The sequence below is a fragment of the Chenopodium quinoa genome, unplaced genomic scaffold, assembly GCF_001683475.1.
Source record: "Chenopodium quinoa cultivar QQ74 unplaced genomic scaffold, ASM168347v1, whole genome shotgun sequence".
Taxonomy (NCBI): domain Eukaryota; kingdom Viridiplantae; phylum Streptophyta; class Magnoliopsida; order Caryophyllales; family Amaranthaceae; genus Chenopodium; species Chenopodium quinoa.
In genome coordinates this window covers 3,541,287-3,558,139 of record NW_018742418.1, presented here as the reverse complement: position 1 = coordinate 3,558,139, position 16,853 = coordinate 3,541,287, and the positions used below count along the sequence as shown (strand labels likewise).

Here is a 16,853-nt window from a genome sequence, read left to right as displayed (position 1 = left end):
TTTGTGTGATTTTAATTAAATTGATTTGAATTATGGTTCACAAAATAAAGTATGATTTAAAGAAATTGGTTTTTATAAATAAGTTTGAAGGAATGATTTTTATCATGTTTTGAATGATTAAATTATTTACCATGTTTTTAAAAGGTTGATTTCAAAAGCATGTTGAATTAAACAAAAAGGAGTTATTGGAGTTGTTATAAAGATTGGAATTATTGAATTAATGAGGTTTTATTGAATTATTATTTATGCTTTACAAGCATGATGATGGTAATCCCACTATGCGGATTTGGTTGATAAGACTTTGGACTTTGTATGACTAAGTCTTTCCTTAAGCATAGCCTTTCAATATAAAGACACTAGCTTGGGGGGTGTGCACACTTGGGTGAGGAATTGGATTTAAAAGAGGAATTGGATTTAAAGGAGGAATTGGTTTTATGAATCGTTTTATCAAATTATTGAAATTGATTTTGAATAATAAGTTTGGAATTATTGGATTTATTATTGGAATTGGTTTTAAAAGCATGTTTGCGAATAAATTGAGTTTACTTATCTTGCACTTATCGTACTTAGCATATTTTGCTAATCCGTATTTCCTATTTATTTTGTTTAGCCCTGTTTACCTTAATGGTAAGCAGTGTTGACTATTTTTAGGTGGAGTCAATAAATGAGCATTTGGGGGTCCTGGATAATGCTTCACCTAGACCTAGGAATGTTGGTCTTTGTTTCTATTTTTGAGTATTCATTACAATGATTTCTATTTATATTATTTATTAATAAAGAAAGAGTTTGAGTTACCGCCGCAAAGTTTTGGTTAAGTTAGTAGTTTTGAGTAGCCTTGCGTAATCACGCGGCGATAATATGCCTAAGTCTATCTATACGATATAATTATACGTATTATACTGGAATTTACGTAGAGGAAGATTTGGGGGTATTACATTATAAGTCATGTTCTTTCTGCTTAATCCGGGTTACCATGCGCGTGGTATACCCGGGTGCACGAATCACCGATTGTTTGATATGTAGCTTTTTGAGCCACATAAATTACTTGCAGTTTTTTGTTTTTAATTATTTTTTTATAAGGAGTAAAGGTTATAAATACTATATTCTATTACTGTCTTACAAAATTACAATTATTAAAATTAATTATTGTATTGATCCAATTTTTAAAAGAAAAATTGCATGACAAGTTCAATATATTTTTAATCTATAAGAAACCTGATTTGTATGCCATTACAAGACGCGGCCAAATAAAAATAATAGATTTATTTCACTACATATTTTTTTTTATTTACGAGACACTACAAAAAGTTACCTGTGTTTCATATGCATCTTTTACTTTTCTTAAGAAAATATGCATCTTTTACTATTATTTTATTTTTGGATGAATATCTTTCACTATGTAAATTTAGATAAAAATAAGTTATTATTGATGATCACATTGTTCGTATGCAAGGTTAATTGAATTGTATGTTGTCCTTGTTGGAGCTGTAATACTTGTAAAGTTGTAATGCAAATCGGAGTGTTGCTAAGTGAGTGTTGTTACCCTCTAGTGACGTTGTGTGCAAGGAGCTAGCGAGAGAGCTATAGCTCGCAAGGCAAGTAATATAAGTTGCGTAAGGCAGAGTTAGCGAGAGAGCTAAAGCTCGCAAGGCAAATGAGATGCGACAAGCTAAGGCTAAGCCCGCTATAGCTCACATGTGATAGCTCATGTGCTCGCACAACTTACGACAGGTGCGAGCTATAGCTCGTTTCTCACGTTGTTTGCGGCAGGGCCGAGCGATAACTCTCTCGGCTTCTCGTGGGCTTAGCGTAATCGCTCGCTCGGCTTTTTATGAGTTTAGCGTGGAAGGCTTTTTGGCTTTATTTATTTCCTTTCTTTCTACTTATATATGTATCCTCTTTAGCCCCCAAATTGATATATACAGTTTTGTTATCTCTGAGACCCTAAACACATAAACATAAACACAAACTTACCCTTTGAGATCTGAACAACTCTTGTAACAATCCCATCCTTCAAGTTCGGGTAAACAGATTACGAGTGAAGTTGCGTTAAACTTAGGGGGGGGGGGGCGTGTGTCACTAGGAAATTGTACTAGTGGTGGCGTATTTCGCTTCTAAGGCAATGGATTCTGTTCCGTGGCGCAACTGTGTAATTGAGACCTATAATAATCAAGTATCTTCCCTTTCGTCTTCTTTTATTATTGGAATCAACAGGTATTTTACCAACAGTCCTATATATGTTCCTTTCGGAGATCAATTAGCTTATTATTTACTCACCAAGTCTTTGCGTTCACCTTGATCAATTAGTACACAAGCCGCTAACCAAGCTAGCTAGTGGTGTCTCCTACATATCTAACCTCTAACTTTGATGAGTGTTGATGACATCGATCATATGCATCCATGCAGGTAGCTAGTCACACTGACGAGCCAAGATCACTACATCACATATGTACGACGAGTTAATGCAAGCTACTGAGCTGGAAAGAAGTTGTTGAGCTAAATAGTTTAGGAAAAATTGACGAGAATAATCTTAACTTTGCCTCATTCGCTCAAAATAATCCCAATTTTCGATTATTTTTTAATAATCAGAATTTTAATATCAATTTGCTTCCAATGGTCCCAAGTGACCTTTAACCTGTTGATCAGGTAAATTTTTTGTAAAACAAGTTTAATGTAAATGTGTCACTACATGATTGGTCAAAATAATTTTAATTTTTAATTTAGTTGCTTTTTTTTATTTAATTAATATCTTTATCTACCTAATAAAAATAAAAAACAAAATGCACCACCAGGTATCAGCGTCCAACGCCAACCACCTTCCTGGTCCCCACCCACCGCCCATCCCAGGAAACATGTCACCCCCACCACGCCCGGACCTAGGGGTGTTCAAAAAAACCCGACCCAGTTGTCCCGTCCCGATTACCCGATGACCCGCAAAAAACCCGATGGGAAATTGACAAATTTTTCTGTTTTTTTCGGGTCGAGTATCCATCTCGCTAAAATAGCAGTTTCGTGGGCCGGACATGGGACAGACCTTACTATTCTCGGGTACCCGGATACCCGTTAAAATAAAAAAAAATAAAAAAAAAATAAAAAAATAAAAAAACCTTAAAAAAAGTTACGGATACCCACCTAGACCAAGCCACCCTATCTTCTTATTTTCTTTTTCTGCCTCATCCTCCTCTTTCTCTCTCCTCTTCCCCATGTTACTCTCTTTCTCTCTCCTTCTCACGCTCTCCTTTCCTCTCCTTCTTTCTTTTTCTTTTCTTTCTCTGTTCTTTCTTTCTCCTTTTCTCCTCTCCTCCCTTCTTTTTCTTTCCTCTGTTCTTTCTCACGCCTCTCTCTTTCTCCTCTTTTTTTCTATTTCTTTCGTTTTTCATGGTAAAAAACGAAGGTTTTCGTAATAAAATCGAAATTTGGCCAAAACGAAGGTTTTAATGGTTAAATTCGACCATAAAAACTCTAGATCTAGATTTTTCATGGTCGAATTTGACCGTTTTAAACCAAATTCCGAGGTGAAATTCAAATCCATTTTCGGTTTAAAAGGTATGCTTTCTTGTTTTTAATTTCCTTTCTCTGCATTTTTTTTTTGAATTTTTAATAAATCCATGTATATGATACAACTTCTGGTAATTATCGTGCTTGTTTTGTTAAATTTCATTATTTTTGGTTAAATTCTGGTGATGGTGGTTTCGGTTTGCTATCGGTGGTGTTGGGTTGTTAGTTCGTTGTGGGTTTGGGGTGTCGGTGGTGGATCTGGGTTAGTGGGAGGTTTTGGTGGTGGTGGAGTGAATTTAGGTGGTGGTGGGTGGTGAATTGCGGTGGTGGTGGGGTGATTTTTTATGGTGGCTTAGGAGGAGAGGAGGTACGTTTTGGGTTTCTCGATTCACTCCTTTCTTTGATAAATAAAATCCGGGTACCCGTGTCTCGTCCTGGATAATTCGGGTACCCGAATTATCCAGGACGGGACACGGGCCGACTTATCAACAATCCGAAGATCCGGGTACTCGAATACCGGGTACCCGGATCTGAACACCCCTACCCGGACCCATTCCCCTACCCCGCCCCCGCCGTCACCCTTCCCTCTAAGCCACCATAGGCCCACCACGAAACCCCTTCCCCCCCCCCAAAATCCTTAAAATATAATCCTTCACCACCGCTTAAATTGCCCGTCGCCCCTCCCTCAACCCTCGAAACCCTTATTCGCTAGGGTTCCGAGGATGGGCGAGGTGGAAATCGGGGGTTTTTGCGGCGGGGGAGGTTTTTTTTAGGGATTTCAAGGAGAGTTGGGTTTTTGGGGTGGTGGACGACAACTAGGGGTAAGGGGAAGGGCTGCCCTGTTGTCGGCCGGCGCGGGGGAGGTGGGTCTGGGGTAGGGGGCCCTGGCTGCGGCGGGAATGTGGTGCTAGAGGTGGCTGGAGCTGTCAGGAGGTGTGGTGGTCTTTAATTAATTAATTGAATTTTATTTAATTATAAAATATTTTTTAAAAAAAAATTCTTTTTTTCTTTTTCTTTTTCTTTTATTTTTTTGACCAATTACGTCCTGACACGTGTCAAATAACTTGTTATTACAAGTTGGATGACCGTTGGGACCATTGGAAGCAAATTGAAATTTAAGTTCGGATTATTAAAAAATAATTAAAAGTTGGGATTATTTTGAGCGAATGAGGCAAAGTTGGGATTATTCTCGTCAATTTTTCCAATAGTTTAATAACAAACTTTGTTTGTTGTATTTGTTGTAACAAACTCTCTGAGTTCGTTATGATTATTAGTTACGGCTAGGAGTTTGGGATAGAGATGTATAAGCAGCTTCCTTCGTCCTGAGATATTATTCAACCATAATTTCAATCAATGAAAAATACTATTATAAGGCCCGGTTTGATTTGATGTAAAACATTTTGAATATAGAAAATTAGTTTTTGTTATAACGAATGTGTGCAATGGAACGATTTGGGAACTCACCCTCAAACATAATGTAAAATAGATAGCAAAAACACAATAATAAATGAGAGAAGTACGTGTGTTTATGAAGAAATTTAGATTTTCTCCCCTTAAACCAAAATATTGTTTTATAAAGTTCCTAAAAAATAAGACAATAACCCTCTTGATGATTTTCCTCCTCAATAAATCATCAATTCAACCATCATAATTTTCTAGTAAGCCAAAACCCTCTTATATAGGTTAACCTAAAATCCCACATCAATTAGGATATTTTACTTGCTCCCCAAGCCTAAATAATCCTAGATTGATTATATTCCTAAAATCTATCTAGTTTCGTAATTACAATCCTCATCAAGCTAGGAAAACATAAAAGATAGAAATAAATAAAAGATACATCATATCTTTTCTCTAACAAATCTCGTTGGTATTTAGTAAGTTTAGTTTATTTCCTAACAAACCTTCCCTAAAACTCAACTTACCAAACATCCACATGTAACAACGAAACTTATTCCTCTATAGTGTCACATCAGTATCATCATCTACGGAAATAGTAGCAATCCCACCCCTAACATCCTTCATCGCCTTCAAGTCCTCCTTTTACTTAGAACACCTTGTTTGAATGTGTCCCTCTTCTTCACAGTACCAACACTTGATGTTAGGATTGGCCACCTTCTTGCCTTTCCAATTTTTTCCACCACCTGATTCGGCTACCAATCCCTCACTGTTGATTGACGATCCTCCTTGCTTCATAAATCTCTTTGCCTTATTTAGGGCCACCATGGTGTCATCCAAAGTAATAGTTCTCTTCCCTACAAGCAAACAAGTTATAACATAATTATACTTTTTAGGGAGAGATGTCAACAATATAATTGCCTTGTCTTCTTCCTCTATTTTCACATCTTAACTCGTTAATTGGGTGATCAAGCCATTAAACTTATTTAGATGATCTTGTAGTGAGCCACCTTCCTCCATCTCAAGTGAATAGAGATCTTTCTTCAAGAACAACTTTTTTTCTAGTGACTTGGATGCGTACGTCTTTGTCAACTTCTCCCACAAATCTTTCGGATTCGTATCCGACAAGACGTTGTACTTGATCTCCGGGGCAAGAGCCAATCGAATTGTACTAGTAGTGCGAAGTTGCATATAATCCCACTTGTCCTTCTCCACCGCATCGGGTTTCTTATTTTCCAAGGTTTTGTGAAGACCTTGATGTATAAGAATATCCTTCAGCGTACTTTGCCATAACGAAAAATTCGGCTTCCCGTTAAATAATTTTACTTTGTATTTGTTCCCAAAATCCTCCATAGCTCTCAACCTGTCTCTGATACCACTTTGTTATAACGATGTGTACAATGGAACGATTTGGGAACTCACCCTCAAACACAATGTAAAATTAATAGCAAAAACACAATAAAAAAAATAGACAAGTGTTTATGAGGAGATTTCCTCCCCTCAAACCAAAATATTGTTTTATTAAGTTCCTACAAAATAAGACAATAACCCTCTTGATGATTTTCCTCCTTAATAAATCATCAATTCAACCATCATAATTTTCTAGTAAGTCTAAACCCTCTTATATAGGCTAACCTAGAATCCCAAATCAATTAGAATATTTTACTTGCTCCCTAAGCTTAAATAACCTAGATTGGTTATATTCCTAAAATCTATCTAGTTTCCTAATTACAACCTCATCAAGCTAGGAAAGCATAAAAGATAGAAATGAATAAAAGATACATCATATCTTTTTCCTAACAAATCTCATTAGTATTTGGTAAGTTTAGTTTATTTCCTAACAGTTATTATGGAAAATATATTTTGAAAACTGCGTACAATTGCAAATTAGTTTAACTTTGTTTGGTTCTTTACAAGAAAAGTTATAGACAAATTAGAAATAGGAGTAAAAAGGTGAGAGGAAAGTAAAAATAAGGTAAGAAATGGGTAGGAAAATGTGGTTTCCTTTGTTTTGTAAAAGAAATTGTTTTCCACCATAAAGGATGTAATTTTCCGGGAAATTAGTTTTCAACCCTTCACAAACCAAAAAAAGGAAAATAGAAAACATGGAAAAAATCATATTCTATGAAAACATTTTACATCAAATCAAATAGGGCCTAAGTTTCTCTCTTTTCTACAGAGTACTTTTTATAATGTATTGAACTTCGTACCGATCTCATCTAGAAATCATAATAGTTAGCAAAGTTGTGAATATTTGTTGGTGATATGTAAGATATATGGTGGTTGTCAAAAAAAAAAAGTAAGATATATGGTTAGTTGTGATTGGTCATTTTATCCATGCAAACATTTCTTTTAACTTTATTTTAATGTCAAAAAATACTACGAAGTATGTATTAACTTAATATCATTTTTTTATTTTTAAAAATTTATACTTAATTTCTAAAATGATTTATTATATTTTTGAAAAATCATTTTTAATTTTAAAACTAATTTTCGAAAATAAATTTTTCATTTAACAAATTATTTTATTAAAATTAAAAAATAAAATTAGGAAATTTAAATGAAAAAATATGCTTCGTAGTTTTCAAGTTCTTTCTTCATCTATGTTCACCATCTTTATGCATCATATATATTGCTCTTTCATCTCATCTTATTTCTTAAAAGAATAAGAACAAACCCCAGACTAACTTTGCCACAAAAAGCCTTTTAATCCACTTCAATTTCAATGTTCTAAACCTCCCCAAAAAAAAAACCCAAACCCTGAAACTCCATTAACAATGGGAGCAAAAGGAGTGAACCATAATTAAGACCAAAAGTGAATCCATGCGATAGGTGTAATCAAAGCCAACCCAAGAAGAGGAAGGTTTTTGAACCGACATTTATTAATGGATTGATGATTGGATGAAAACAACCTACTCCGTTGTGTTAAAGGAAGGAAAACAAGATTATATACTTATATATCAAGAAGAAGAAATATTTTGGTGAAGATCCCTGGCCTCATGCCCTAGCTGTCGGGGCATGCCCGCCTTGTAGGGCGGTAGAGGGCTGAAAGGATATTTTACGATAATGGGGAAATCCCAAGTGCCAGGGCAGACCAGGCTAGCTCGCTCGGTTGGGCGCAAGCAGCAGCGTCTGGTTGGGCTTGCTCCCCCGGTCGGGCGTGGCCATGCCCGGTCGGACACGTGGGATTTCCAGGACCCTCTTCCTGGATTCTTTTCTCTTATTCTCTTATTGATTCCTTGTAACCCCTACATTTAAGAAGATAATTAAGGTGATTACATCTTCATCTTTATTATGATTTATTCACCCCTTATTGATGCTTGAAATTTTGATCTTCCATGTTCTTCATCCTTCTCTATAAATAGAAGAACCATTTTCTAATTTTAATGCACTTGAAAAATACATCAAACACAATAGCTTAAACACACTCTCTATTGGGCATAAGTTACTTGACTCCAACCTTCCACCCAAAAGTGCCTTTGTGTGGAAGTGGTATGTTAACCTTAGGAAACGTGGTGGAGTATATAATTGAGCACCTTGGTTGCGCCGGAATTTCGTTTTTAAGTCAGTGATTTGCATCATGACACACCGATATTGTTCCATTGATTCTAAGATCAACTTTTCGATCTTATTGTTCTCTTATTTTTGTAGTCTTGAAAACCTCTTCTATTACAACAATTTGAAAACGAATTTATTTATTTTCAATGACTACATAATGGGTATTAGTCCAAAGATTGGATGGTGTAAGAAATATTTTTCTTTTGGGAACAATTACTGTTCACGTTTTACTAGGAGCAGTCCCGAAAATGGCCCCCGATCAAAGGTCATATTTTGTCCGTTTTGGCTGAAATTTTGGAAGCTTGTTTGGGACATATGAGGCTTTGTTTTCAATGGTCAGATTGTCAATAGCTGCTCTTGTTTAGGATTTATGACGAAGTTTTTGAGCTGCATTTTTAGGGATGATGTTTGGGCATGTCATGAGAAGGCTCATTTTCACAACTTGATTTGATTCAAGGGAGGTCCATTCTAAATTAAGTCTTTTAATGATTATGTCTAGCATGTGGTTTAATTTCTGATAATATTCTTAGCAAATTTATAAATACTGATTTTTGACAATGAGTGTTAGATTTTGATTTTTGTCAATTATGTTTATTGCTAATGTGAATATTTGAATAAAGGCTTATGTGTAATCCATGTTATATAAGTGTGATATTACATGGTATGTTTATCTCTTTTACTCGTTCAGCACTTGTGTTTGGACTTAGTATTTAGAGATATCCCCTAATTGATTTAAGTATCAATTTTATTGGAGTTTTGAAGTAATATATGGCTATTCATTATGAAGGACTTTGTTATGCCCTTGCTTTAAAAATAATTCTACTAGCAAGTTGTTTCTTCCTAATATTTACGTGCTTATATGTAGTTAGATATTTTGTGGGTTGATCATCTCTAGGATGCATGTACTTGTATGTATTATAACCATGAATTTTTGTTACAATGAGTATGAGGTCAAAGTCTATTACTTTTGGTACATATATGTTGATATATATATGTCTTGCTTTGTGAAAACTTTTTTCATGCTCATAATGCTTACTTTGCATACTTCCTTATTTCAAGAACTTGTGTTAGTTTCTTGTCAAATAAAAATAAATAAAAAAAAAAAAAAAATTGTGTTAATTCTATTAATTTATTAAGTAAGAGAAGTTTTTGAATGAGAATTATGTGATTCTTTTGTGAAGAGTTATATATGTTTTTTTTCTCCGAGAATATCATTAATGGTTGTTATTGTGACTCTTAGTTGTGTCATATATCTATAGTTCTTGTTTGGGAATACATGACTACTTCTATTAATTTTCTCTTTAAATTCTTTTGGTGGTTATTTTTGATATTTTAGTGTGTTAACTAAATTGTGTTAACCTTGTGATGAAATTTTTGAAGTATGATAATGTTTGAATTAATTTTAATTCAATGGTTAGATTATTTTAGTCCTGTAAGTATCCAACTTAAGATAGAGTTTTCAAGTGTTATTAAATTTTATTACATGTCTTCTCACTTATTTTTTCTTACTTGGTTTACTTTAATTAATTATTGGTATTTGTTTAAAGAGCCATTATCGGTTTCTTTATATGTGGAAAGTAATTCTTAAGAAGTTTTTCTCTTTTGATGTTGTACCTAGCAAATTTCCACATGATGCCTATATGAATCTTGTAAAGAACAAGGGCTTAAGTGTACTTGAAGAGCTGAAAGTGGATGCACAATCAATACAAGTGGTGGTCATTGGGTTTTCTTCATTGATCGCTGATGTAATTTATTAGAGGCACCATGGAGGTATGTTCGCTTATTCCTTTCTCCTTACTTGTTTATGTTTTGATTTTAAACTTATCTTTGGCATGTGAGGTTATGATTCTATGAAATTACAGAATTTCCTTGTAGCTAGGAATTTAGCTCTTATGAGCCCCATGTGAAATGTGTAGTATATTAAATGTAAGCCCGTTGTATGCAAACTCTAAAAAGTACATGTACAAAAATGATCAAATTTAATTCAATACAATAAAGAGAAGAATATGTTTATTTCTCTCATCTGTACTTCCCATACTCTTATATGGTTCACTTAAGTTCAAAAGGTTGTCAATTCTAATTAAACGAAGTTAATCTGAGGATTGTCATTTCAGATTAGACTAAGGTCTTGTTTAGTTCAACTTATTTTTACTTATTTCAGAAAAATAAGTTCAGATCAGATCAGATCAGAAAAAATAAGTTCAGATCAGAACATCGTTTTCTGTGCGGTTTTTTATCGCTAAATATTCTTAATTTCGTAATGATTTAAATTGTGAAAATTACATATTAATAAACTACACATTATTACGAATCTAACAAGATCCCACTTGATATATTTTTTCCTTATAGATTATCGTACACTTAAGGTCAAAGTTTGGTCAGATCAGATCAGATCAGACCAGACCAGATCAGTAAAAATAAGGTGAACCAAACAAGGCCTAAGTCAAAGAATATTCAAATATGTTTGAATTATACTGATGCGAGTATCTATAAACTAACCAATCGAATCTTACAAGGTAGAAAGCAAAGCATTTCTATCTAACTTATAATGTTTCAGATCAACTACCATCACAGTAATGTCATCCATAGTACCCCTACTTACAGCGAGATTTACAAGCTTTTTGCAAGCAGCTACTAGGCCATCAGAAGTGGGTCTCTTATTCTCTCTATTCGGGGACTGAGTTTTTATGCTCTTGGGCGAAAACAATGGAGTTCGTCTCAACTTTGCAGGACTCTCATTTTTGTTGTAGAAGTCAGACAGACCTTCCTTTACTGTGCAGGTGTTTTCTGTCCTTTTGCAGCTTGGAGACAAAGAGTGATTTTTCATATTCTTGTGCGAAAACAGTGAAGTTCTTCTTAACTTAGTAGGAGGACTGTGATTTTCATTGTCAAAGTCAGAAAGACCTTCTTTTTCTATCTTCTTGTAGCTTGGAGATGGAGATGGGGTTTTCATGTTCTTGTTTGAAAATACTGAAGTTATTCCTAATTTTACAGGACTGTGATTATTATTATCGAAGTAAGAAACATCTTCCTTTGCCATGATTGAACTGTCCATCTTCCTGAAGCTTAGAGATGGAGAAAGTGTTGTCTTCTTTTTCTGCTTAGAGAGGGAAACCCGTTTCACCTTCGGAGAGGAGCTTGTGCTGACACAAGCATATTCATCATCATTCACTTTTAAGCTCCTCTGGTTTTTATTATTTAAATCATCAATTGGAAACATACAAGACTGCTGCACAATGTCAATGGCCTCTTGGTTTCCAACCTATTGAATAGGAAAAACAAATAAATGATTGTTATTAAACTCAATAATGTTTCCCACTCTAAAGTACCAGTGGCATGATTGCTAGATAAGCCACATAAATGAATAATGTGATCGATGTTCAAAAGCTTATGGGTAATGCACTATCCCAATCACAACAGTTATGCTCTTTCAGCTGAACATGTTAAGTTTTTTGCCGACAGGCCCAACTTCGACTGTAATTTCTTAATTAACTAAGCTAGGGAGTACACAGAGAACACCCGCATCTATCTATTACTTGTATGATATAGAAAATTAGAGCCAATTCTCATTCCGGAGAAACCGTGAAGTACAATATCCAGAAAAAAATAGGACACTTCAATAAAATAGATTTTAAGACAAATTATATGATATTGGAAACATATCATTAAAAAAAAAAAAAAAAGATCAAGCAAAATACGTAGCACAAAGAACAAGAACATGAACAGCAATGACCACAAAATACACAGAATGACCACAAATTATACCAGCAAATACAATATCAACAGCAAGTGTATGGAGAACAGCAAAAAGTTGTTACCTCTTCCCACAGTCCATCAGAAGCTAAGACAAGAAAATCCATATCAGGAGTCAAATCCAAAATTGTTGAATGTGGCTGCGACACCACCCAATCTTTTAGATGAGCATCTCCAAACTCTCCAAGCTCCCTTATGGAATTCTACATATCCTCCCTATAAAACAAACCCATTGAAGCACCAATATTTCAGATCTTTTATCCGAAGCTATGTACTTTTAATAATGACCATAAGGTCCATAACCATATAGAAGTATAAGAAAGTACCTTATCCTCGATTCTTTTCCGCTCTTCCTCCATCCCGGCTCTATGGTCCTTTGTGAGAGCCTCCGCCACTCCACCTCTACAAAGAACAGCCCTGCACTCTCCCAAATTCGAGACAACCATCTTTGACCCTTCTATCAGAGCTGTGACACAACAGGAACCACTGCTTACTTCCTGGATAGAAGAAAAGGGTGGGAGGAAAAATACTCAATAACAATGATAAACATGCAGCAAAGCAAACATTTAGCTTGTGACGAATCAATGAATCATACACTTCAGCTGTCCCACTATGATCATAGTATTAACTTTCTATAAATATTAAGATAAGAAATTATTGCTTGATGTTTTATCTATAGTGTTATAGCAATCATAGCAATATAACACTGTCAGCTTCTTACTTAGTACTATAGCATACACTACAAGGATTTGTTTGAAACCCAAAATTGCAGCTTCTTACGGAATTTTAAAAAAAAAAATCTCATTGCATTCTCACTGGACTAGAGAAATAATTGCAACATTAACTTAATCCACCAAACAAGCTCAAAATGTGCTGCAAAATTTTAACATAATTTTAACATAATTTGAACTGAATAGCGATTTGCATGTCCAACAAACGAAAATCCGGTCCATAGGCCACTCAAAGGAATAATTCATACAAGAAACAACAGGCATTTTGACCAAACATCATCTTATTGATGAAGACAACTACATACAAAACAAGAATCACATTTTTTACATCTTTTTGGAAGAAAGCTCCAAGAAAAGTTTTTAATTCATTAGATTACTTAAAATAATAAGCATATAAAAGATAAGCAAATAAAGAATGATGTGCCTCAAAAGTTACCTGCTCCAAGAATTCTCTATCTGTTTTAAGATAAGCTGCTTTTACTGCTTCTTCCTTAGCCATATTTCCATCACAATTATCAAGCAACTCAATGACATTCTTATGTAAACTCTCTGCAATAAATTCAGCCGCTTTTCTCCCTCCATGCCCATCATAAACCCCAAAAAACCCCTGCAAAATTAAACAAGTTTCACTATTTTAGTCGCAATACAATAAAAATAACACTACAAAAAACCAAAGCGGCATTTTGACAAACAGTTGGTGTGCATTAACACACCTTCTTAGCATTGCCGTCAATGGAAGAAACAATCTTGTGGGTATCTTCCATAAACTTCTTCTTACCCTTAATTGAACAAACCCCAACACCCAAATCCTCAAAACAATAAATTCCATCATTTTTAACAGGAGAACACCCAAATTTAATCTGGGTATCAACCGAAATTTCCTGCAATACATTAGGGATCTGAATTTTCGGGGGTCTTTTACGCTTCAAAGAACAAACAAATTTTGGGTTTTCTACAACAGGGATTAAAGATTCAGATTCAGAAACAAAATTACAGGGTTCCAAATCTTTACCCATTTCAATTGAAAGATCAGAAAGGGATGAATTAAGAGAGGGAAATTGTGTATTGCAAGTCACTATGATTCTGGGTTTTGCTGGAATGCAGGGCATTTTGAGAAAGGATGACTGAAAAAGTTGTAAAATTCTAACGGCTAGAAGAAGAAGGGGTTAAATTAATGGAGTTGGTCAAAGTGGGAGGAGACTAGGAGAGAGAAAGTCAGACTATGATTAGTGGAAGATCGTAGGGCTACTATTGCATTTCGAGCCGTTAAGAGGGAAACTTTAGGAGTTTAGGGTCTAAAGATGGTGTTAGAAAGAAATAAAAAATGGTCAATGTTTTGAAAATTGATATGGTGGGAAATTATCAAATTTAGACAACCATGGCTTAATACCAAATCCAAGTGTCTACAGGTATGCCCCAAGAGTTGTCCATTCGGGCATTCAAGTCGGATTCGGATCGGATCAAATCAGGTCTCGAGTCGAATTATGTATTAGATTATGTCGGATCAATCTAGCCTCTAGATCAGGTTCAGCTTTGGGTCTGGTCATTCTTGTTTCAAGTTATTTTGGGCTATTCACCCTTTCGGGTGTAGGTCGGGTTCACTTCTAGTCAGATTCAGGTCGGGTTCGATTTCAGGTTCGGGTTGTGTCCAATCAGGTTTGGGTAGGTTAATGGCTGGTAAATTCGAGTTTGGGTTAGGGTTGGTCAAATAATTGTGAGGTTTAATCTTTAAATTGGGTCATTCTTGGCCTGGGTTTGCGTCAAGTTTAAGTCGAATCAATATCGGTACGTGTGGTCAAGTTAAACCTATATAATTGTGTCTTCTATAATTCAATTTATTAACCCTGTATAATAGAGAACAAGAGGTATACAATAATCTCAAACAAATATGTTGTTAAGCCAACATATTGGTATATTATCTGAACAAATTGTACAAATCTATGATTATATAATTGTAACCAAATTAAACTCAAGATTTATTTGGTTTAATTTGTTTCATGTTATTTGGGTAAAAGCAGGTCGCGTTAATATCTAATTTCATGTTAGTCTGGTCAATGGCAGGTTGGGTAAACAATGATGAATTGATAAGTCAAATAAAACCTAGGTATGGGTCATCACAAGTCGGTTCAATAATAACAGGTAGTATCAGGTTATAATCATTTTCGAGTTCTAATTGGATTGGGTACTGTTCGGGTTCGAACTGTTGTCGGGTCGAGTTAAATCGCTTGTCGATTACTATCAAGTCGGGTTCAGGTTCAGGTCATAAAGTATCAGATCAAATTAATTGGTTGTTGGTTAACATCAGGTTGGGTTCGGGTCGGGTTATATTGTTGGGTTTTACAATGCGTGAGCATCGTGTTGAACCAAAACCCTCTCGGACCGCATGCATAATTAATACAACTAAACAAACTAATATGCAATTATTAAAGCGATAAACACATAAAGAGGGAGAGAGAGAACGTAGAGAAAAGACTTCCTTACCCTTGAAGCGTGCTTCTCACGAACCCCGAGCACGAACCACGGAAAGCTCAAGACCCGCAAGTGTGAACCCTCCTACGTCGCACACCCACACGCCCGAAACAAGGTTCCTACCTCGTAGCTTAGACGAGGCTAAACCATAAGAAATTAGAGTTTTACAAACTAAAAGGCTTTCTCACGCTTTTAGGAGATACCTTATTGAGTTCAACTCAAAGTGTAAATTTCCCAACTCCCAATGTTGGTATTTATAGGCAAAGGCTCCAAAAACCTCAATCATCTTTCCATGTGGGAGAAATGATAAAGTGAGAAAAATAAGCAATTAATTTAATTCTAAATTAAATTAAATAGCATTAGACAATAAGCAAATGACAAGTGGCAATCCAAGGGAAGGGTTAGGTAAGGACCACAAGCCCTCTCCTTGGAAAGCAAGCAAACCGCCACCTCACCCAAGGGAAAGGCAAGTTGGTTGGCCTCATGCCTTGGGCTCCAAGGCACGCCCAGTTGGCGGCCTTTCCCTTGGCTGGGCCTGCCAGCATACCACAAGCCACGCAAATCTGCTGCGCGCTAACGGGCTGGTAGCTAGGCCTACTCGTGCGCTTGTGGGCTGGTGCTAGCTTTTGATAGCATTAGCCTGCTCGCATGCTTGCGGGCTGACGCTAGCGTTGCTAACTTAGCCAACATGCATGCTTGCGAGGCTTGCGCTGCTAGCCGGCCAGGTCGCCCGGCCAGCGCACATGCATGGCTGCTGGGCTTGCTACCGAGGCTAGAGCATGGCTAGCAGCCTTGCTAGCCTAGGATGCCTAGTCCTCGATTGGCTAGGCCAGTTCGAGGCTAGGTCTTTTCGCAATGAATTATCATTTGACTTATTTCTCGTCTTCTCGATTCGTTGAATCGATTTGATGTTCGACATTCGAAGCTCGAAATTCGATGTTTGAGTTCGTAAAATCTCTATCGACTTATTTAAACCTTCGGATTAATTCGTCGCCTTTGTTCAGTTACACTATTGGGTGTGACCCGTAGGGTTCAGTCAAGAGCAAGCTGTACTATTAAATATACATTAATATAACTGATTGAAAGCGGCCTCCGGCTAGACATTTCGATCACTTGACTTCACTGAATAATTAGCTTTCCTAATTAATTTTGAACCCTCTATCGGAATATACACTTGTTCGAAGGACACCATTCCTTTCATATATGTCACCAATTTCACCCCATTGTTCGAGTACAGATCGGGTTTAGATCATTGCTGGTTCAGGTCGGGTTCTTGGGTCGGTCAGTTTTTGACAGCTCCAGGTATGCTAGAGCACATTATAGATTGAATTTCATCATTATAATCTCTTGGGATTACATTGATTTACTTGTATTTTTTTTCAAAATTTATTTTAACTCTCAGACATATATCGTCACAGTAATAGTTTTTTGATGATTCAATACTTAGTT

At 35.9% G+C, this 16,853-nt stretch overlaps 1 pseudogene; it reads right to left on the bottom strand.

Moving 5' to 3' along the window:
- Positions 1–10,839: 10,839 nt before the first annotated feature.
- On the bottom strand, positions 10,840–14,267 carry LOC110709539 (annotated as a pseudogene).
- Positions 14,268–16,853: the final 2,586 nt, after the last annotated feature.